At 43.3% G+C, this 24,878-nt stretch overlaps 1 long non-coding RNA gene across 1 annotated transcript in view; it reads right to left on the reverse strand.

Annotated features, from left to right (window-relative positions):
* LOC112543769 (uncharacterized) overlaps positions 1–24,474 on the reverse strand; it is a 49,476-nt gene extending 25,002 nt beyond the window's left edge. Inside the window, exons 1-6 of the long non-coding RNA XR_003086997.2 lie at positions 24,342–24,474; positions 22,015–22,055; positions 19,061–19,132; positions 10,068–10,128; positions 9,218–9,487; positions 3,353–3,454 (exon numbers count right to left, since the gene is read on the reverse strand). This is a non-coding gene — a long non-coding RNA (uncharacterized LOC112543769). The remainder of the gene's footprint in view (positions 1–3,352; positions 3,455–9,217; positions 9,488–10,067; positions 10,129–19,060; positions 19,133–22,014; positions 22,056–24,341) is intronic.
* Positions 24,475–24,878: the final 404 nt, after the last annotated feature.

Here is a 24,878-nt window from a genome sequence, read left to right on the forward strand (position 1 = left end):
GGAAGAATTACTTCAGGTCCTCCTTACAACACTCCTGCTAATATATCCCAGAATTATGGTTTTTTTAGCAACAGTGTCATGTTTTTGACTCATATTTAGCTTGTGGTCCACAATGACCCCTAGATGCCTTTCTGCAGTACTCCTTCCTAGGAAGTCCTTTCCCATGTTGTATGTGTGAAACTGATTATTCCTTCCTAAGTGGAATAATTTGCATATGTCCTTATTGAATTTCATCCTATTTACCTCAGACAATGTCTCCAGTTTGTCTAGATTATTTTGAAATATGACCCTATCCTTCAACGCACTTGCAACCCTTCCCACCTCAGCAACATCAGCAAACATTAGAAGCATACTCACTATGCCAATATCTAAATTGTTGATGAAGATATTGAACACAACTGGACCCACAACGGATCCCGGAGGAACCCCACTTTTTATGTCCTTATGTAGCATTTTATAGAGCTCTTGGGATGGGCCAGGTGGGTGGAGCCAGGATGGTGGAACCTTCAGGAAGCTGTGCTTGTTAAGGTGCTCTAATGCCCTTCAGCCATGTGCCCCTAGAGTTAGAGCATGTTTTGAGGGCCTGGGTATAAAGGCATGAGGCACCCATTGTGGCCTCTCTTCCTTCCACCACTAAACAGAATACCAAGCAACAATGAAATTAGGGTTCTGCAAGTATGGGGAAAGGCAGTCAGGGACTGTGAATATGCAGAGTCTATCCCAGAGAAACTGGTAAGTATTATTCATTTCTTCTTCAAGTGTCCTCTGCCTATTCTCAGTATTGGAATAGCTTGGCAAGGAACACCACAAATTGGAAAGTGGGAGCAGAGTCCTTATGAAATACTGATAGGAGTACCACTTTGCCAAGCTGTACATCAGACCTGGAGGCCAGATCCAATGCATCATGTTTTGTAAAGGTGTGAACTGAACTCCACCTGACAACCTTGCACATTTCAGTACAGGAGGGCCTCACTAGTCCAAGATACGTTCCAAAAAACTTGGACTTATAGTGAAACAATTTAAAGCGGGGATTTTTTTCCCTCCGCGGCCGACTTCCATTTAAGCTAATTGGAGGGAGTGTTTCACATGACATAGCAGGGAATAGGAGGTCTTATAATGCATCAGTTCTTGCAAACATCAATGACTTTAGTGTGGAAAGGATGTATACCGGGGTGACTTATAGTGAGGACCCCCTGTATTGGGAATCTGCTTCAATATGTTACAAACGAAGCAACTGTTTGGGCTGAATGGTCTCTACGAGGAGCAGGAGGAAAGAGTGTGTTACAGACTGGGATTCAGGCGGTCTGATATAGTTGTTGAAGCAGGCACCATGTCTAGTGGGTAGAGCAGGCATCCAGGTTGGGGAACAAAGCCAACGGTCAGAACCAGAATTAACTTCCAATGACCAAAGCCAGGGGTCAAGCTAGAGTTGGAACCAGGAGTCAACGCTGAGTGTCAGAGCCAAGACCAGACTCCAAATGCCAGAGCCAAGGGTTAAGTCAGAATTAGGGTCAGAGCCAGGACAGGTAACGGATGATTTGCAGCAAGATGTAAGGGCAGGACTGGAAGAGAAACAAGGCTCAATCATAGAACAGGAGAATGGTGGGAACAGGAGTAAAGGCAGGAGTGGTGCAGGAATCAGGGACTGATTTGGGTATTCGAGACAGGCAGAAACAGGGTTGATGGCAGCCACAATAGGCAACCATCCTGTTGCTTTGACATAATTTTTGTGCCTCCATCTGACATGGTTGAAACAAACAGTGGAGCCAGACGATCCTCCAGGCAGGGGTCCCATAGGTGGCACCTTGAATGAGGTTATAATCACACTAGTTCCCAAAACTAGTATCATCATCGGCTACTGGGTGGAGGCTAGGATATAGTGGCTGTCTGAGGAATCCCAGCTCTAGGTTCAAGACTTAGCCTGCCACAAGTGGTAATCTTTCATATAGAGTCTAATCTATATAGACAGGGCTGTGCTGAAATAGCCTGATCTGTAAAGATACTAGCACACAAAGACCTGAAAATATGAGTTCTGTCTGTGCAACACAACAATTTTCTCTTCACATTTAAAAAACACTAATGATTTCTTTTTATTTGTTTGAGGTCTTCAAAGGAAGATGAATCAAAGAGCAGCTTGCTAGAGATTCAAATGAGAGAAGACATAGATTGCATTAGAATTAAATTTAAATTCCATGGAGAGATTGGATCCTGTACTAGGAATGCAGATTCCACAAACAAATAAAAAGTGTTTCACTAAACTGTGCAAGAAAATAGATTTTCCATGAAAGTGAATGCAGAATAGTGGTATTGCTGATAAATGGACTTCGATGAAGGAGTGAGACAAGCTCATTGTTTTTAAGTGTAACAAATACTCTAAATTTAAGTTATATAGGACTGATGCTGGATCAGCATTCTTAGCAGTTGCCTAAATAACTAATATTTCTATTTAAAGTAGATGGCTTCTGAGCATTACTTAGAATTTGCTGCACCTTGATGGAGCATGATTTTTCTAACTATGTCAAAGTTCTGTTGCCCAAGTTGGCAGATATAATGACTGAAGATCTGGGCTGAAGATGCTTCCTTTCTATTGGGACAGTAAGTCCTTTGTTAATAGGAGCATCTTGTATTTGAGCAACAAAAATTATTAAAGGCCTAGAAAACATGATCTATGATGGTAGACTGAAATAACTGGGCTTGTTTAGTTTAGAAAAGAGAAGACTGAGAGGGGACATGATATCAGAAAAATTATTCTCCTTGGCCTCTGATGATAGGAGAAGAAACAATGGGCTTAAATTGCAGCAAGGGAGGTTTAGGTTGGACATTAGGAAAAACTAATTGTCAGGGTAGTTAAACATTGGAATAAATTGCCTAGGGAGGTTGTGGAATCTCCATCACTGGAGATATTTAAGAACAGGTTGGACAGACATCTATCAGGGATGATATAGATGGTGTTTGGTCCTGTCTAAGGGCAGGAGACCGGACTTGATGACCTTTCAAGGACCCTTCCAGTTCTAGTGTTCTATGATTCGCCATTGAATAAATGGAGTAACTTAGGGTACCTCTGTTGACTTGGCCATTCTGAAGAAACTAAGTCACTTTCTTTATTACTTTTAGAATCAGAAGAACCTGCTCTTGCCCAAAGTCTTTTCATACAGACCGTGGTGGTGAATAGATTTTTGTCTAGAAACCCTCATTGTTTGAAAACGTTCTGACTCACTGGGTCTTTGGAGGCCACCTGTGCCTCTGTGAAGAATCTCTGCTCTGACCATCTGTCACCACATTGTGTTTGCTTGTGACATGAAGGGCAATTGGGTCAATGTTGTATTGGATACACAAATCTCAAAAGTTTTACCATCTTGTGGCACAGTTGAGAAGATCATACTCCTCCCTGTCGGTCCAAAGAAAATACTGCAGAGATGGTTTCTATGGTCACCTCGATTACAGCATTCTGTATCTGTGAAAGAAACATTTTGAACAGGTTGGCTAGACATCTGACTCCTATTGTATTCCCCCAGTCGGGGGAACGGGAAGGGGAGTAGAATCAGCTGTGTGCAGCAGCTTCTAGCTGAGTTTGGAGCCTGGGGACTCTTCGGGACATTTCAGTGCTGCATGGGGATACTGGGACAGGACATTACAAATTCAGACTGTCCTGGGAAATCCAGGATTGATGGTCAGCGTAGCTATGAGGCAAGGCTGAAGGAATAGGGCTTATTTCATTTGGAAAGGAGAAGACTGAGAGAGGACATAATAGTGGTTTTCAGGTATCTAAAACGGTGTCATAGGGATGGGGGGGGGAATTGTTGTTCTTGGCCTCTGAGGACAGGACAAGAAGCAATGGGCTTAAACTTCAGCAAAGGAGGTTTAGGTTGGACATTAGGAAAAACTTCCTGTCAGGGTGGTTAAATACTAGAATAAGTTGCCTAGGGAGGTTGTGGAATCTCCATCTCTGGGGATATTTAAGAGCAGGTTAGGCAGACACCTGTCAGGGATGATATAGACCATGCTTGGTCCTGCCATTAGGGCAGGGTACTGGACTTGATGATCTCTTGAGATCCCTTCCAGTTCTATTATTCTATGATTCTATGAGAGCCAGACTGATCACCCTTTGTACTAATACATTCATGTATAACAAGAAGTCTGCATAGTTCCAAAGACCTCAAATGAAAAGGTTATGGTGATGCGCTTGCTCCTCGGCCTCTCTTAGGCACACGTATGGGTACTATTAATGTAGGAGAAGGTGGGTAGAACGAATATGTCTTTGAAGACATTCTGTGGCTTCAGTCTCCACAGTAGAAAGACAACATTTCCTTGCAATGGTGAATGTTTTAATGTTATCCAAAGTAGGTTTGACTTTCTTTTGAAGTAGTCCCATACTTAGCCTGGCATATGGAGCCACATATGCTGTAGATCCTGTTAGAAGGCTTTTCTCCTCACCCTCCCACGTCCCAGAGAGCAACAGACCAGAAGTACGAAGTGCAGACAATGTGATGTATATTTGGGTTAATTTCCGTCAGACAAGATTCTGAAGCCCTTTGCATCAGTCGGGCTTATCTCTATATGCTGACAGAGTCTGCTCCCCAGTGTTCCATTCCCAGCTCGGACACCACAGAGCCTTTCTTGTGTCCCTGTATCCCATTCCCTATTCCTATGTCAGCTCCCCTTACTCTTTAGCAAACAGGATTCCAATTTCCTCTCCCTACTTCCTTGTTTGACCTCAGTTTATATAGTAAAATTTGAGTTCTGCTTACTTGTGTCTTAACCAATCATTTTACTAAAATTTTACTTACCAATCCTAACATATTGTAACATAATCCTCTCACCAATTATATTCCACAACCTTAATTAATTTGCACCTCGCAAAATTAATGATACATCAAACAGAAATAATTAAGGAACCAAACAAACTATACAGATTAACAATGGAAAAGTGGAGACCATAAAGATAAAACAATAAAGATACAAGTTGTTTCACAACCACAACTATTGATAAGTGAGTTCTTGCTGGACCGAGAGGGTACGTCTACATAGTAATATTATTTCAAAATAACTAGCTTTATTTCAAAATAACTTAGTCTGTGTCTACACTGCAGGCAGTTATTTTGAAATAATGTCAAAGTACTGTCAAGCTGGAGGACTTCTTACTCCGACTCCTGTAACCCTCATTGTATGAGGAGTAAGGGAAGTTGGAGGAAGCGTGCTCTATTTAGAAATAAGTACTGTGTAGATTCTCCCAATTTCAAAATAAGCTATTTTGAAATAGGCTACGCAATTGACCTAGCTCAATTTTGTAGCTTATTTTGAGTTAAGCCCCACTGTGTAGATACGTCCAAAGGTATCCTACTAAGTTTTCTTTAAATAGTCTAGGATCTTTCTTTTATTTGGAGGTATTAGATTGGATCACCTTCTTAACACCTGGATGTTACTTTGTTTCAGTGTGAAAGGTTTGGAATATGAGGATGTGACCGTATGCTACTTAGTCTTTGTCTAAGCAGCGGGGACAGCCTTAGACTAAGGCCTTAGCCAAAGAACAATGCCTCAGAATGTCACAGTGAGACAAGGCCCATACACAGGCAAACTTGTGATTTTGAGTCGTTGTTCTATACGTCCATAAGTAGCTAAGTGATAAGAATATGCCTACATTTTTAAATGAAAGGCCTTTACAGGCAGGCCTGAACATCCAGGGATGGCTTTACCATGAGGTGAACGGAGGCAACCACCTCAGATGCGAGACCAGAGGTGCGGGGGGGGAGGGTGGGATGCCTCTAGGACCCAGAGTATAAAAAATTGTGTCTGCTGCTGGTGCATATGTATTCTCTCTGCAGTACCATGAGAGGAGTAGAACAGGACGAAGGCAGAATCGAGACCTTTCAAAGTTCTGGCCCAAGTGAGTGGATATGGGGTCATCATTTGACCTCCCCGCCTCAGGTGCCAAAATGTTGTGGGCTGGCCCCGTGAACATCTAATCATGTCAAAAAATATACCACCTCCAGAGAAGGGGTATTGAAGCGGCCTCTCTATGGTGATTATTACTTTCATTTCTGGAAGTAAAAATCTTTTTGCTATGGTATCATGGATCACCCTATGTCCCCTGTCTAGGTTCGTATAGCTCCGCTGATGGCAGGGCAGGGAGCTGTGCAACTACATGGCCAGCCAGGGCTGTCTGTATGGGGAAGCTTTTTGGGAATAGTGGCACCACGCTCCTCTCCTTTGGCCACAGCATCTCCGGGGAGTAGTGCCCTTCGGATCAGCAGATCCTGATGTCTATCCATGGATATCCACATCTGCACATAGACATTTGTATCCATGCAGGGCTCTCGGTATAATTATTCTTTTGGACGGGGTCATTAGCAGCCAATCATCTAAGTATGGAAAAACAAAAATTCTTGCTTCATCAGATGAGCTCCTTGACTATTTGGTAAAAATTTTGGGCATAGTGGAGAGGATAAAGGGTAAGACTTTGTACTGGAAATACTCTGAACCAAGGATTACAAGAAAATATTTACAGTGTTATGGGGTTATGACAATATTCATCTTTGAGACTGATAGAAGGAAAGCAATCCAGAGAAGACAGAAGGATTAAACAGAGCCAGAGTTTGCAATCTGAATTGAAATTTCCTGATGTATCTGTTTCACGCTCTGAGATCTAGAAGTAGTCTGAGAGCACCATTCTTTTTTGGGATTAGAAAGTAATGGGAATTTGAATCCTTTGTTTCTATAAATCAATGGTGCATCTTCTATAGTTCCTGTGTGGCATAGCATTTGTACTTTTCCCTTTTCCCTCTCAGGCTACATCTAGACTGCAAGCTTCTTTTGGAAGAAGCTTTTCCAGAAGAGATGTTCCAGAAAAGCTTATTTCAAAAGAGAGCAGTCACCCAGCAAAAGTGTAATGAAAAAGCAACGTTCTTTTTCAAAAGATAACATCCACGGTCATTCAATACTATCTCACATTTTAGTTGGATGGAATGGCCACCAGGGATCCTGTGGTTTTTCCTGAAGGCCTCTTCTTTTGAAAGAACTCTCTCTTCTGCATCCATACATGCCTTTTTCCAAAAAAGCTTTTTCGGAAAAAGGCTTCTTCCTTGTAGAATGAGGTTTACCGCCGTTGTAAAAACCCCTCTGTTCTTTTGACTTTCTGTCGAAAGAGCTCAGTGGCAGTGTGGACACAAGTATTGTTTTTCCAGAAAAATGGCCATTTTTCTGGAAAAATACTGCAGTGTAGAAACAACCCCTTAGGAAGAGTCCCTGAAAAGGGAAAGAAGCAGTAGTTTGCATAGAAGAAGGAATTTTAATTGGGTAGTATAACCTTCCTTTACTGGATGACGTGCACCCAAGTCTAAACCCTTTCTGTCAAAGATGATGGTTGTCCATCACAGAACTGGGATAGACCATCACAAACAAGGTGAATTGCATTTTTTGAAATTGGTTCACAGCTCTCTTTCCTCAGATCAAACCTGAGGCCTGACATTAGGCAAGGAGGATATGGCTGAGGAATTCTCTCTCCTCATCCAAGACTTGTAGGATTTCTTCATCTCCTGTGTTTGAGAAGATGTTTGCTATTGGTGGTGGTGTTGATTATAGGACTGCTTTTTTGAGAACAGTAAGTCAAAGACAAAGAAGAAGGGAAATATTGCTGGTAACACCTAACCATAGGTGAAGATGGTCGCCTTTGGAGAGGCAGTAACCCCAGAGATCTTGCCACAGAGCTAGTCTCTCTCATCTTTTCATATACCGTCCACCCCTTCAAACAGTAGATCCTCTATTTTAAATGTTGTTGCCATGGGAAGAGAAGATGACCATAGTCATGAATGCCTATGGGGAACTATTACCAATGCCACAATCATCAGGTGATAATTGGAGATATCAAATGATGCCCTGAGATCATACTTTGGCTCTTTTTTGGAAATCTTGATGAGAGCTAGTTATTTTGCAATAGTGCTGATGTGTAGATGTACCCTTAGTCAACAGTGTAGTATTGACAGGCAACACTGTGGGACCATTAAGACAATCATGGGAGGAGAGTGCAGTGACAGATTGATTTTCATTTTAGCAAATCCCACACATGGGAAGAAACTGGTATGGACTTTCCTTGGCCAGTTGATCCCAAGTTACAAAGGAAGAGGGAGAAAAATTGTTCTCCTTAACCTCTCATGATAGGACTGGAAGTTTTCCCTAATGTCCAACCTAAACCTCCCTTGTTGCAATCTAAGCCTGTTGCTTCTTAACTATCAGGCTACATCTACATTGGCAAGATTTTTCGCAAATACTTTTAACGCAAGAGTTTTTGCGTTAAAGTATTTGCGCAAGAGAGTGTCTATACTGGCATGTGCCTTTGCGCAAGAGATGTGCTTTTGCGCAAAAGAATCCGTGCCCATGTAGACACTCTCTTGCACAAGAAAGCTCCGATGGCCACTTTAAACATCGGGCTTTCTTGCACAGGAAATTGATGTTGCCTGTCTACACTGGCCTCTTGCGCAAGAACAGTTGCACAAGAGGGCTTATCCCTGAGCTGGAGCATCAGATTATTTGCGCAAGAAGCACTGATTTTATACATTAGAACGTCAGTGTTCTTGCGTAACTACTCGCGGCCAGTGTAGACAGGTGGCAAGATTTTGTGCAAAAGCGGCTGCTTGGGGATAAGCCCTCTTGTGCGACTGTTCTTATGCAAGAGGCCAGTGTAGACAGGCAACATCAATTTCCTGTGCAAGAAAGCCCGATGTTTAAAATGGCCATCGGAGCTTTCTTGTGCAAGAGAGTCTCTACACTGGCACGGATGCTTTTGCGCAAAAGCACATCTCTTGCCCAAAGGCACATGCCAGTATAGACACTCTCTTGCGCAAATACTTTAACGCAAAAACTCTTGTGTTAAAAGTATTTGCGCAAAATCTTGCCAATGTAGACGTAGCCTCAGGGTGGTTAAACACGGGAATAAATGGCCTGGGGAGGTTGTGGAATCTCCCTCATAGGAGATATTTAAGAGCAGGTTAGATAGACACCTGTCAGGGATGGTCTAGATGGTGCTTGGTCCTGCCATGAGGGCAGGGGACTAGATTTAATGACCTCCTGAAGTCCCTTCCAGTTCCAGTATTCTAGCATTCTCTCTCTTCACAGGCAAGGGGAGTAGGTGTGCTGCAGATAGCCAAGCTTGCTGGCAAATGATTCTCGCCTAAGCATTACAGGCACACTGAATACTGGGAAGGCTGCTGGGTGTGACGCTTACCTCATATCTCCATGACTCTTTGTGCTCCTTCATGCCGTCAGGGCAACAGCAGCAGGAATATGGGAAGCACAAGCCGGACAGTCTCCTTGATCATAGGATCAGCATCACAGAAGCTCACAGCAGCAGGGAGGAGCAAGTGCAGGGAAAGCCCTGCTAAGCCTCTTGACCGTGCAGAATGCAGCATGCTCAGCCACTCTGTAGGGATGACGTGCACCCAAGTGACTGCTCCTGCTTATTTTTTTTCTTCTTTCCATTGGATAAGGGGAGTCCCTCAAGTTGAAAAAGAAATCTTTTTAGATTCTTTTCTCCACTTATGTAGCAAAATAAAATAAAGGGAGGGAAAAGAGGATACCTGTACCTTCAAAATATGAAGGAAAAGATGCAATTTTCAAACTTACAATAAGATTTGTTTTTGCAACATCAAATTTAAACAAAAAAAATTGCAGCCACCTCTCACTGCTACATTCCTACTCTTTTCTCCTGCTTCTGGAGCTCAGAACACAGCCTCGGAAGTATTCCCAAACTCCTCAGTGTTAGGAAAGGCAAGGAACCAAGGTCAGTATATGGACTTGGATTCCTCAGGGCCAGCTCCAATACCGTACTCTTGACAGGTAGCTGGGTTTAAAGATATAGCTGACATTGTAGCAATCCTCCCGAATAGAAAAAAAATACAGCTAATGAAAAGAGAACATGAGATGTGGAAAACAGCTTCTATTAAAGAGTAGCTAAAAGGTTAAACAATCTCCAATATTTGCTGGGCCAAAGGTTTCTGAAATTGCTCGCTAAGGATTGGTTGCTAAATGTTCTGAGCTGAGTCCTCTCTGCTCCCCTCTGCACACAGTTTGCTTACCTGCTTAGCAACACCTGCTAATATACTGCTAGCTGATACTAGGAACTCAGTCACGTAGGATCTGTAGGCAGAGAAATGGTTATAACTTCATGTGGGGTGACTATGTCTCTACTTTGTCCCTCCTGCTAAGGGAGAGAGCGCTCTCCTTAAAATTCATGACTGAATGTCATTTGTCCTAAGGGGGTAACTGGGGAGAATGTCAACAGGATCCAGTAATATGGTCCTCCATAGCAAAAACATTTCTGTGGACAGTAAAGATTCTATCATGCCACAAAATTGTCTAGACTTTCAAATACCTCTGTATCATTTTCATATAAACACATTTAAAAGACACAGTTAATGGAAGAGGAGCTCATCATGTCTATGGCCGAGGAAAATTAGATAGACCATTTAAAAAGGCTGAATTATTGAACGTGGTAGCACATCACAATTCTGGGAGCAAAACGGTCACCAAATAGCTTCATTACAAAATATAATATCTAATTTTGCTCTCCCCGTCGAAGAACAGAATAAATATACAACATTGCAGCTTCTGCCTCTGACTGATGAAATGTTTGCAACATGAAACAGCACTTAGCACATATATGCTGTAAAATTGTTCAAAGGGCTTCACAAACATTAAACACTCACTATCGCGCTCTTTGGAGTGTTTGGTAAATACGATTATCCCAACTATGCAGAAGAGGAAATTGAGGCACAAAATGGTGCCAAAAAGTATTATTTTCAAGAGCTGGAAGGCACACAAATATCCAAAGAAAGGAGATCAGATTGGATTTTTAACTGGAATGTCTGAAATGTGCAAAATCTGTGCAAGCATGGAATATGTGGCACAAATGGAATGGGTTTGCTGGGTATCATTTAGGACAGGGCTACTCAACACACAACCCGTGGGCTGCATGTGGCTTGCAGCTTGTTGGTTTGCGGCCCGCGGTGCAGTTTAGGTTTACGCAGGGCTCAACACACAGCCACTGGGTGGGATCCTTTGAACATGGCCTCCACTGGGAACACGCTCCATAATGTTGAGTCAATATAACGGTCTTCTGTTGATAGCGATTTAGTAGTTCAATTCCTGGACTGTCATTGCTCATTAAAAGTGCTGTCATATGGGTGGAAATCGAGTAAATATTGCATTTTATTATCAGCAGAACGGACTTAAATGGGGCCTGTGTGTTGTATAGTCTAGCCTTAATCATTGTATTTATGCCCATCAGTGTGAAAGAAGCTATTTGCATATATTTGCATATTTATTTGCATGTACATGCAACCACAGTTAAATTGTGGCCCTCGGCATGTGCTATGAGTACAATTGTGGACCCCATGGCTTCCAAAGTTGAGTAGCGCTGATTTAGGGCATGTCTATACTTATGAGAAGACTGATTCTTTGGTGGCCAATCGTCTAGTTTTTGATAATGCGGGTCTAATATAGACCCATAAATCAAACACTGAGGGCAGCCCCAGTCAGCGTCGGGTACTCCTCGTTCTGTGAGGAGCCAGGGAAGTGTGCTCCTATTGGCCTCCCGCTATGAGGAAGTCACCACAACTTGGCTTAAGGTAAGCCGGCCCCAGCTACACATTTTGCATAGCTGGAGTTGCATACCTCAGATCAACCTTCCTGGTCTACTATAGACCAGGCCTTAGAGAGATAAGAACATAAGAACGGCCATTCTGGGTCAGACCAAAGGTCCATCTAGCCCAGTATCCTGTCTGCCAACAGTGGCCAGCACCAGATGCCCCAGAGAGGGTGGACCGAAGACAGTGATCAAGCGATTTGTCTCCTGCCATTCCTCTCCAGCCTCTGACAAACAGAGCCCAAGGACACCATTTTATCCCCTGGCTAATAGCCTTTTATGGACCTAACCTCCATGAAATTATCTAGCTTCTCTTTAAACTCTGTTATAGTCCTAGCCTTCACAGCCTCCTCTGGCAAGGAGTTCCACAGGTTGACTACATGCTGTGTGAAGAAGAACTTTCTTTTATTAGTTTTAAACCTGCTACCCATTAATTTCATTTGCTGCCCTCTAGTTCTTCTATTTAGGGAACTAATAAATAACTTTTCTTTATCCGCCCTCTCCACACCACTCATGACTGTATATACCTCTATCATATCCCCCCTCAGTTGCCTCTTTTCTAAACTGAAAAGTCCCAGTCGCTTTAACCTCTCCTCCTATGGGACCTGTTCCAAACCCCTAATCATTTTAGTTGCCTTTTTCTGAACCCTTTCCTAGGCCAAAATATCTTTTTTGAGGTGAGGAGACCACATCTGTACACAGTATTCCAGATGTGGGCGTACCATAGTTTTATACAGGGACAGTAAGATTTTCTGTCTTATTTTCTATCCCTTTCTTAATAATTCCTAGCATCCTATTTGCCTTTTTGACCGCCGCTGCACACCGTGTGGAAGTTTTCAGAGAATTTCGTGCTTCCATGGCCTATTTATTGTTGGTGTTGTAAGGAACCCATTCAGGCTGAGAAACATAAGTAGGTTAGTCAGAGGTCACACAGATGTAAACCACATGTCCAGGAAGTTGTGTCCCTTCTCTCTGCTCAACCCTCCAACTGACCCTTCACTCCTCCCTCTCCTGTTGAAGGAAATGGTAGCTAGTGAGTCAGCGAGCCACCATGCAAAGAAAAAACTGGGGCAGGGGCGGGGGTGGGGGTGGAACAATGCATAGAAATTCATTCCTATCTTAACAGAGCCCGGCGGCTTGCTGTTTCACTATTCTGTTCTGTATTTCTGAGCACTTGAGTTTCCATGGGAAGGCAGGGATCAATTTAGAGGCTGGGATCTGGGGCTATGGAAAAACTGTTCCAGTGAAAGCAGAAATAACATGTCACACTCCTTCCCACTGACTACCGCAGTCAGTTGAGGTGACCTTAAAATGGTACTTGGGATCAGCAAAGTGGAGAGAAGCTTTTGAGACACAGGTATTTATTGCCATTTGCAGGAAGTGGAGGTGACAAACTACACTACACTACAACATTATTTCAAATTATCTTATTTTGAAATAGTTAATTCAAAAGAAGTTATTTTGAAATAACGCGTCTACACACAAAATACATTTCAAAATAGTGTTTTGCTATTTCGAAATAGCGCGTCCGCACTGAGTGGACTGTGAATCACATTTAAGGCTGGCCGGAACCAGTTCCAGAAGGGCACCAGGTCAGGACTTACTGTGTGGGGCTGCTGCCTGAGGTCTGTGCTTAAAAGGTCCCCCCTCCCCCTCCTCTCTCCCCCTCAGACAGCCAGTTCTCAGGTTTCCCTGCTTACTTATCTACCTTGATGAGGGAGAGCAAAGCATTTTGTCTCTGCGTGTTCTGGTTACCCTCACTCGGGACACCACAGCACTCTGCAACATGGAGACAGAGCTGTCCCTGGGTGCTCTGGTGCTTCTCTTGGATGTGTTGCTGTGAACCTGGCTGCACTTTCTGCAGGCTGCCATCCGGAAGGTCCATCGGGGGGCTGTCAGTATCCAGGAGGCCCTGCGGGAGAGCTTCCACCCTGAGGAGCACTAAGAGCCTCTCTGGTCTGCTCCAATGGGGGCTTGTGCCTCATTCCTCCCTCACGTCCTTCCACTTACCCCTCCCTAACCCCCCTTTCTGATGTCAAATAAAATACACGTTTTTAAAAAATATAAACTCTGTTTATTTAACAAACTGGGAGGGGGGGCGTTATGAAACTCTGGTGAGACTGAGGAACGGAGGCGGGAGAAGAGAGGAGAGAGGGTGGCAGAGGGGAGGGGGAAACCTGGGAGGAGGGAGCTGGAAGGGGGAACCAAGGGGAAGAAGGGGGAGGGGAAGCTCAGGGCCAACTGTCTCCAAGCACCGCAAATGCGGGGGGCCTTGGCATCCCTGTGGAGATGAGGAGGGTTTGGAGGGTATGGAGGAGGTGGAGGGAGAAGCGGGAGGGGAAGGAGGAGTGGGAGGAGGAGCGGTAGCTGGGGAGGCAGCAGGTGCTGGAGCGGCAGGAGGCAACACGCCTCACATGATGTTACCTTCCCGGATGACACTGGTGATGGGTCTCCCGGAATGGCTCGGGAATCCTGGCTGCGTGGTATGCTCCCTCTGGGCTCCTGTGGCTCCTGGCGCTCCTCCTCCATGCCCTGGTCAGGGCCCTCCACCCTACCCCGGCTCCAGGATCGATGACCCCCGGGGTAGCATGGACCATCCTGCCCCCCAGGATGCAGACCAGGGCATCAAAATAGGGGCAGGTGTCTACCCTGTGTGGGAGCTGCCCCGTGTGTCCCTGGCACCTGCTCCAGGGTGCTCATGTGGCCTTTGGTGGCCCGGCTGTCAGCCATCCATCTGCAGACAGCCGCGTTCCTCCATCTAGTGTGGAGATCATGAACATTGGAGGCCTCCCTGCAAACCTCAATCAGGTCCATGATCTCCGCACTGAACCAGGAAGGCACTCGCCTTCTCCGACCCGGCAGGCTCCTAGGAGTTGGGGGACTGGGTCTGGGGAGCAGTGGAGGGCTGGTTGAAACTGGCTGCCTGGCTCATGGTGGGGTAACAGGGTCAGGGGCAGCGACTGCTGGCTCTGTGCTGGCAGGCTTGCAGCTGGCACAGGCACTGTGGCCAGAGTCTACCCCTTTAAGGGCTTCAGGGCCAGGGGAGAGGAGAGGAGTTTTCCTGGTTTGGCCCAGAGTGGCCACCAGGGAACACTGGGAAGGGCTGGAGGTCCCCTATTTGAAATAAGCATCTACACAGCGCTTATTTCGAATTAGCTATTTCGAACTTGGTGTTATTCCTCATAGAATTTGGTTTGGCTGTGTAGATGCTAGGAAAGTTATTTTGAAATAACATTGCTGTGCAGACATACCCATACTTATTTATTGTTAAAGAACTGTTATATATCAGGAACCTGTAACATGCATTGCTCGGGAACGGCCACAAGTTTCAACATGTTTCCTAGCTCCAATTTAATATTGTCTGGAAGGCAAATTGGGCTTCTAAAACCAGAGGCATAGTGAGGCTGTTATACGCCCGATGCAAAGGAAAAATGTGCCCCCACCCCTTTCACCACCACTGTGTGGTGGGGCCCCAAACCTGGCGCATGACTGAGCCCAACCCCGGGAGAGGGGGAGGAGTTCGTACTGTGTCTTCCCCTGCCCCCACCAGTTTGGGACTAGGCTCCCGCACAAATTAAACCACCAGCAGAGATGGAGGAGGGTCGGGCTGGGGGGCGGAAAGGAGGCTCCAGCCGGTGGCAGTGGGCAGAGGAGGAAGAGCAAAGAGATGACAGGTGGAGCTGAAGGAGGACTTAATTGTTGCCCCCTTAGCATGGCACCTTGGGACAACCTCCCCCCCATCTGCCACATCTGTATGGCTGAGGTCCAGGGATTTGGATCTGCAAGTTCTTCCCAAAATGCACAATGGAAAGTCATGCCAGAGGTAGAATTAAAATATAGGCAATTAACTTGGAATGATCAGTAAGTCATTTCTGATATAGCTTTTCCTGTTTTAGGCTATGGATATCCCATCTCCATTCTCTTATTTCTACATCTACTTATGCTGTCGACATGAAGTTTGTGTTTTTAGGGACGTTCATGGCTCTAGAGCAGGGCTTCTCAACTTTGGAAGCCCTGAGGGCCACAATGGTACTCACAGCACATGCCGAGGGCCGCAACTTAAGTGTGATTGCATGTACATGCAAATATGTATGCAAATAACTTTTCACACTGACGGGCATGAGTACAAAGATTAAGGCAAGACTACACAACACACAGGTTCCATTTAAGTCAGTTCTGCTGATATTAATAACATGCAATATTTACCCAATTTCCGCTCATATAACAGCACTTTTAATGAGCAATGACAGTCCAGGAGTTTAACTACTAAAACACATATCAACAGAGACCATTATATTGACTCACCATTATGGAACGTGCTCCCAAAGGAAGCCATGTTCAAAGGATCCTACCCGCGGACTGTGTGTTGAGCCCTGAGTAAACCCAAACTGCACCGCGGGCCGTAATCAAACAGGCTGAGGGCCACATGCATGTTGAGTAGCCTTACTCTAAAGCCTAGTTACTCTGTTGTGGGATCCACTATTAAAAATGAATAAAGACATTTTTATTACCAAACATTGTAGACTATGGGTTAAATGACTGGCTACTAGGACTACACTAGAGATGGTACAGCAGCACCGGTGTTGCATTGCAGGTGTGCTGCTATGAGGTCTCCTGAGTAGCCACTTTTTGCCAACAGGAGGAGCTCTCCTGTTGACGTAATTAAATCTTCCCGACAAGTGGCATAGTGATGTCAGTAGGAGAGCATGTCCACTGACATAGTGCTGTCCACACCATCACTTCTGTCGTTAAAACATTTGTCGGTCGGGGGTGCTCTTTCACAGTCTTGACCAACCAATGTTTTGCCCCCAAAAGTGTGAATGTAGACATAGCCATAGTTATTTACATTTGCATGAATCATTTATTGGAGGGTTGGATTTTTTTTGGTTTCTGAATTGACATTCAAAATATGAAACAAAGCTGTACAGAAGACAACTCTTCTATTTATATTACAATATCCAATTGATTTGGCATATGGACAGTCCTCATTGAATGTTTTAAGCCTTCATTGTTTGAACTTCAAGCTGTTGTCAGGAAATGTTTGAAAGTTGGCAATTTGTAGTGTTGGACTCACATTTTTAAACACATGCTGCAATCAGAATTAGAGTGCAGAAAATCTGGCATCTTTCGCTACTTATTTGATTTCTATTTGTGTGCATATTCCTGTTCCTCTGCTCCTAGCAAACAGAAGCTTTTCTTCAGGCCCAATGTGTGTTTTTACTAGGTTCTGGCTATCGCAAAAGTGGCCATAGCATTGGTGCACCCCAGGACACTTGGGAAGGAACTACCTACCATATTCTAGCTCTTGCTTATTCATGCTAATGTTGGGAAGACCCACTGTGAATTACCAAATTGCACGGAGTAAAACGTCAAAGCTTGCCAGATGTGTTTTATTTATTTATTTAGGCAATTATACTTCAATTTAATTATTTATGATAATACTTCATAAATGTTCTAGTCAATGCTCTGGAGTATGAAGTTTTAAGTAATATGGCAACTCATTCAGCTTTTAAATTTTTGCATAGTAGAGGGAAGAGAAGGACAGCCAGTATTTTGTGCAAATTAGGGAGGATTTACTGTATTAGAATAAAAAACACATGGTCATTCTGGTTTCCCCATCATTTCTTTAGCCAGTTAAGTGCTCTCAAGAATACTGGTCATGCCTAGCAAATAGACACCCATACCTGGCACTGCAGAAATACCAAGCAAGGCTATCGATTTCAACGGGCTATCACTACAAATCAGTAGCACAGGACTGAATAAATAGATCAATAGCAAAGGAGTTGATTAATATTGGCTCTACATTCTGAATTCAAATCAGTGCCATATGGCCCTTTCATGAGAGCCAGACTTCTTTTCCCAGGTAAGCCATTTTCTGCTTCCTCACTTCAGTGGGCTTTCCTCACCAGCACAACTAGAGGCAAAATGCAAAGAAAAAAAAACTAAGGACGTTCCCCTCACCCTCATTTTCATCACAAGTTCATTTGTATGGAGACTTTCAACAAACATTCTTTACCGGTTACTGACTTTTCCTCCCAGCTGTTACCTGGGGTTCAGTGGGAGCATCATCACAGGTCTTGTTCATATGATCTGGCACATTTTACTTATTGAACATAAAGACCTATTCTTTATTGATATAAGCACTTCCACATCTCATACCAGTGGTGAATTTGGCCCATTTTTTAAAGATCAGCAATTAAGCAGTGCCTCAGAAAATGAATTAAGATGACGGCAGCTATACAATTTGCCATCATTTCTAAAAGTCTTGTTTTGCTGACTATCACATATTGCTATTGTAACATAAGGTGGGAAATAGAAAAACCTCACATAGGCTCCATCATCTGTTTCTCATTTTGTAACAGTTTAGGTGAGAACGAGATTTTGTTCCAAAGCTCAAAAGAGAAGTAACAGACATTTCACGGCAGAAGCAAGCCTGAAACACACATAAGTTTCATAAAATCAGAATCCTTCCAACTGTTGTGCCAATGAAGACAGTAAACTGAGAAGAAATGCAAATACGCATTCTTTAAACATTTTCTGCTTTTTTGATAATCAAACATTTCATTCTGAGGAACTTTGTCAAACTACAACTGGAGGGAATCCTAACAAGGCTCCTATGCAGATTTCAAACATTCCCATTCTCCTGAGAACATAATGCCAGCACAATCCCATTGGCATTAAAAACAGCAGTTCTCCACTCTACATCTTTGCAGGGATACTGGCCAAATTCTCAATGACAATTGAAATTCCATGTCAGTTACTGTCAGAGGCCTCTTTAGAGATTGCACCAATGTAACGTAGATGGTTTTAAGAACACAAGAGGGGCCATATTGGGTCAGACCCACTGGGATTTGTCATAATAATTGAAAAGCTGACTTCCTAGCATACTAAGGTATTTCCATTAAATATTGTTTGACTTTCTGAACGATGTATAAAAGTAAGCATGGCAGGATGGTTATTTTGGTTAATGAAAGCAAATGTTTTTAAAGTATAAGCAGGTCTAATTATAGGACAAAAACAGACTAAAATTGCAGGTAGAACTTTTTGCATGTGCAGTTTTTCTCTGGACAAGGTTTTGTTCATACAAAATTTGGATTTGGAATACAAATCAACACTGAGACCGTCAAAGGAGACCAAGGATGCTGGATGACTAATGCTTTTAGGCCTTTTAGTAAATCTCAGATCAAACAACTAGGCATCTAACTGTGATTTGCATGTTGAATAGCAATTTCTGCACCTAAGTCCATGTTTTGCAAATTCATTTATAGAAATTAGAGCTTAAATGTGAATGGCAGAAGCAGTATTCTGCCTCACAAATGAGCTGTATTATTACATTCCTATGTGACCCAGCAAGCTTTGAAATATGTGTCCTTTAAAAGAAATGGTAATTTGCTTATTCTGAAAGAAAAGCAAAGACATTCTCACCAAGAACAGGGAACCATTTGCTATCCACATAGGTCAACTTCTTTATGGCTTTTATATCTTTGTCCTCGAATTCTAGAATTAAAATCACATAAATATTTTCATAGAATCATAGAACAGTAGCAGAAATAGTTGGTGTAGCAATTCCAGATGTAGCAGCTGGTTACTCACTTCCCTCCCCCACATTCACCACTTTTCATATGACCTGTACACAACTTAATTAGATTTGAGCTCAAACGAAATCTATAATGCTATACAGGCAGTCCCCGGGTTACATGGATCCGACTTACATCGGATCCCTACTTACAAATGGGGTGAGGCAACCCCGCACTAGCTGCTTCCCCCCAGCAGACCAGGGAGACGCGAAGCTAGCGCGCCCCCCCCCCCCCCCCCAGCAGACCAGGCAGACGTGGAGCGGCTTTTCTCAGCAGACACCTCAGCTTGAGAATAAAGGACTGAGGGAAGTGAGGTGTGGGAGAATAAAACTGAGCTCTGGAGAAATGTTTGGCTAGAGTTTCCCGTACAATATGTACCAGTTCCGACTTACATACAAATTCAACTTAAGAACAAACCTACAGTCCCTATCTTGTACGTAACCCGGGGACTGCCTGTATATGCATCCATGTGAACGTCCACTGAAATATATTTTTCAGATGGGGGGATAATAAAATTATGACCAAGTGAAAAACCCAGTAAGATTAAGTCTAAGGAGTGAGTTAAAAACAAAGTCAGCATGGTGTACAAAAACATTCAATACAATGAACACAAGACAAAATACAATGAAATTAGAAGTGCCCACAGTTTTAGTATTTTCACACTTCATTATCAGCTTTGCTCATCTTTCAGCAGAAAAATGTTGCAAACAAACCTATTTTCAACAGAAAATGGTTAAAACTTTTGCACATTTGTTTTTGCTGTAGAAAGAGTAAATGTGATGATTTTGTATATTTTTATAGTCAAATAACTGTTTTCGTGACATTTTGCAAAAATGCTAAATTTGAGGAGTAGATGGGGAACAAAGCAGAAGAATATAATATCAGAAAAATTCATGGAAGTTTTGACAAAATCTGAATAGTAGATTTGCTTGGTGTTCACTTTGCAACTCTTTATTGATACTTTGTTGTGTGGCATTCTCAAACATAAACCAGACCTTTAATCATTATTCTTTACAACAGCCAGGAGATCTAATTCAGAAAGTAAAGCAAGGAACAACAACTGAATTGTCCTCTCACTAGAAAACTTGAATTTTCATGTCAGATTTCAAAGAGATTGAGCTCTGCAGGTTTCACAAAGACTTCAATGGAATTTGAGCTGCACTACCTGAGCTCATTACAAGCGCTTAAAATTGAACAGCATCAGAAATGCCAAGAAAAACAAAAGACTTGTCGTGCATTTCTCGCAAAACATCATCCCGCCTCCATGATCTACTGTATAGTTTAGAGGGTTTGTCTGTGCATCTGTGCATGAGTCTGTCTGTCTTTTCAAGAACTTCTTCTAAAAAGGTGACAGCTAGGACCTCCACATTCGGTGTGCAGCTTCCTCTTATCAAAATTTAAACCAAGGTAAGCGTTTGGTTGTGCCAGGAAAATGGGATGTTCCCAGAATGGGATTGCCGCTCATAAAACCATACAGAAAAGAGCCAGAATCACCAGGCAGATGAAAGTGGCTGTATGGGGGTGTGCCACCCCACCACCCAGGACTGCTCCAGCCCCAACCTGCCCACCCTGCAAGTGCCATTGAAGGAGGGCTGAGGAGGCTGAAGTTCTCCCTCCGCCCCTGCAGATACACACTGGAATATTTGCTGGCTGTTCCCCTTCATCATGGAGCAAAGGGAAAGTGTAGAGTTTGCTGCATTCCTCAGTCTGGTTGGGGAGTGCAGAGGGGTAGATGAACCTGAATCTGCTCCATCTGCAGGACATGCACCCCTCCCTTGGCTGTGCCAGCTGGAGCTGCAGTGGTCTTGGGAGGCGCTTTTTACCTGCCCCCAAACTGCTGCAGAGAGAGAGGGGGCTGGGGCTGTCCTCTCTCCCTGGGGCAGTCTGCACCCCATATCCCCAGCCTCGCCCCAGCACAATGAGTTAAATGAAGAAAAACAAACATTCATTGAGTTAAGGACCGGAGCAGTAATTCTCTTTTTATATGAAATGATAGTAATGGCAAAGTAAAACACCTTTACACTGAGTTGACTCTAAAGTGACATGAAAATGTGCATTTATTTAAGGAAGGCTTGTGCAGGCTAAGTACTGGTATAAAATCTCAGTTACGCACAACTCCAAAATTAGAGGATAACGGCTAATACTGTTATAAAAAAACCAGCTCATTGGGAGTTTATTCATTTTTGAGAAATGTTTACTTCTATAATATAGCATTTGCTGCCTCTGAAATTACCTCTGTGTAAAGGCTGACTTTTATCTATTTTTATTGCATCATGAATAAGTAGCCCTCTTTTATGATCAGCATCATTTTGATATACTAGGATTTTGTATAAATATGTTTTCCATCATGGTGAAAGCCGGATATGTATGCATATATCCACATCATCACTGCTAAAAACAGCCTGATGAAAACAGCAGTTATTTAGTTCCATCATTTCATCAGATTCTTTGAATTGTCTCAGAATGTCAGGGAAAAGCTGTGTCAACATCCCAGATTCTACTTGAAAATATGTTATCCAAAAGATGCACAGCCTGTACACCATGGAATTGTTGGGAGCATTCTCAGAGGTCTGCCAGCATGACTCCAATAGAGGGCTTCTCATGGGGTTTTTTCATAAATTTCCCCATGTACTTAAAAATTCTCCTCTTGTCTAAATTAATTATATATATGGCTGTCAAGCAATTAAAATTAATTGTGAATAATCATGAGATTAATTACACTATTAAACAATAATAGAATATGATTTATTCAAATCTTTGAGGGTTTTTTTTCTACATTTTCAAATGCATGATTTAACTTACCACACAGAATGCAAAGTGTACACGGCTGATATTTTTTATAACTGTAAAAAACAAAAGAAATATTTTTCAGTACCACCATTATAAACACAGAAGTGCAATCTATATCCTCTGGAATGGTGGCTGAAACATGACAGGGCATATGAACTAAGGACTATTTGGAAAAACCGGACATGCATAAATCCATGGTGCCAGAGCTAATGCACTTTGAAGGTGCTGAGGGAGTTGGCTGACATGATTGCAGAGCCACTGGCCATTATCTTTGAAAACTCATGGCAATCGGGGATAGATCCCAGACAACTGGAAAAAGGCAAATGCAGTTCCCATCTTTAAGAAAAGTAAGAAGGGGAATCCAGGGAACCACAAACCAGTGAGCCTCACCTCAGTCGCTGAAAAAATCATGGAGCAGGTCCACAAAGAATCTATTTTGAAACACTTGAAGGAGGGAATAGTCAACATGAATTCATCAAGGGTAAGTCATTCCTGTCCAACTTTCTATGAAGAGATAATTAGCTCTGTGGATATGGGGAAAGAGGTGGATGCGACATACATTGACTTTAGCAAAGTTTTTGATAAGGTCTCCCACGGTATTATTGCTAGGAAGTTAAAGAAGTATGGCTTATATGATTGGACTATAAAGTTGCTACAAAGCTGACCAGATTGTCAGACTCAACAAGGACTTGTCAATGTTAGGGGGCTGGAGAACATGACCTATGGGGAGAGGCTGAGGGATTTGGGCTTATTTAGTCTGCAGAAGAGAAGAGTGAAGGGGGATTTGATAGCAGCCTTCAACTTCCTGAAGGGAGATTCCAAAGAGGATGGAGAGAAGCTCTTCTGAGTAGTGACAGATGGCAGAAAAAGGAGCAATGGTCTCAAGTTACAGTGGGGGAGGTCTAGGTTGGAAATTAGGAAAAACTATTTCAGTAGGAGAGTGGTGAAGCACTGGAATGGGTTACCTAGGGAAGTGGAGGAATTTCCATCCCTAGAGATTTTTAAGTCTCAGCTTGACAAAGCCCTGGCTGGATTGATTTAGTTGGGATTGGTCCTGCTTTGGGAAGGGGACTGGGCTTGATGACCTCCTGAGTTCTCTTCCAGCCCTACGATTCTATGTCTTGCTCTCTAGTTGGCAGTTGGTATCAAGCAGAATACCCCAGAGGTTGGTCCTGAGGCCGGTTTTGTGAAAATCTTCATTCATAATCTGGATGACGGGATGGATTGCACCTTCAGCAAGTTTGTGGATGACACTAAACTAGGGGGGGAGAGAGAGATGCTGGAGGATAGGGATAGGTTCCAGAGTGGATAAATTGGCCCAAAAGTAATCTGATGAGGTTCAACAAGGACAGGTGCAGATTTCTGGGTGGAAGAATCCCATGAACTGCTATAGGTTAGGACTGACTAGATAAGTGACAGTTTTGCAGAACAGGACCCGGGGATGACAAGCCATATATATGTGGATGTGACTAACAGACAATTCTGTCAACCTAAAATACTAGTAACGCATTTATCCTAAACAGACGCATTAACACTACATTTCTGTATTTAAACACACTGAGAAACAGCTTCAGTGAAAGAAGTCAAAGACTAGGTCCAGTATTGTTTAACTCACTCAGAATAAAGTAATATGCTCCCTACAAAATTTTAAAGTCACGATCATGATTTATTTAAGAGTTTCAGATTTTATAGTGACTCCAACAAAATTATCCAATATCCTGAATACAGATTCAAATGGAAAATTTCTCCCTCAGGATTCTGAGCAGAGTAAGACCAACATGTGAGTCACTCATCCATTTTCAAGAATGAGACAGGAAGTGGTACTGAGCATGCCAGTGCTGGAAGTGGTGTCAGTGGAACAGAAGTGTTTGATTGTATTGATCAAGGCTGGTGAAAGCCACCATTGTAAAATCTATAGTGCCACCTGCTAGAATGCCAAGGAGTTTATTAGTGATAGAAATGTAGTCGTGTTAGTCTGCTGTAGCTGAAGCAAAAAACCGGACTATGTAGCACTTTAAAGACTAACAAGATGGTTTATTAGGTGATGAGCTTTCGTGGGCCAGACCCACTTCCTCAGATCAAATAGTGGAAGAAAATTGGCATAACCATATATACCAAAGGATACAATCACATGGTACTAGCAGACAGGAGGGTTCACTAGCTCATTCAGCCAATGGGGTTATAAATGAAGCAACCCTAGTAAAGTCTTGGACCAAGGAAGAGGCTGAGACTGCAAGGCAGATGTTACCTGTTGCTGCCTGGTCCACTGCCAACATGGAAACTGGACCCAGTTGATGCTCAGGGGCTGGAACTGAAGTCAAAAGTACAGAGTTTCTAACCTTTCTACTTGATACACATCCTGTGCTGGTCAATGCTTTTCTTTGGGGGGTTGGAAGAGTCCACCCAAGCCCTGAAGTGCTCTTGATCAGTCTTATATGACCTTTTCCTCACACAGTTGATGGGGGAAAGCTCCTCTCTTTGGAGAGGCATCTGTTCTGGAATGCCAAGTGGGAACATTCTCAGAACTCGAGTGCGATCTCTGACCCAACAAGGGCCTCGGTACCAAAACGGGGGCATGGCCTGTTTGCACAGTTGCTGCTTCAGGTGAAGATTCCAAGCCACTTGAGTCTGTTTCTTGAACAATCTGCAGAATGTACAAACACTCTTTAATGTGGGCCTTGCGGAGACAGAGAAAACACCCTGGCTGGGGATCACCCTTTGGGATTGCTCCTCCTTACACACAAAGGGCAATGTTTAAACCAGAATGAGGCCATCACCAAGAAAAAACTCAATTAATTAAACTAACACCAAAGGGCACTACTAACTGTATATGACAGGACAAAACAAAACTAGTGGGGAGATAATGAGGTTAAGAT

Source organism: Pelodiscus sinensis, chromosome 13, assembly GCF_049634645.1.
Source record: "Pelodiscus sinensis isolate JC-2024 chromosome 13, ASM4963464v1, whole genome shotgun sequence".
NCBI classification, from domain to species: domain Eukaryota; kingdom Metazoa; phylum Chordata; order Testudines; family Trionychidae; genus Pelodiscus; species Pelodiscus sinensis.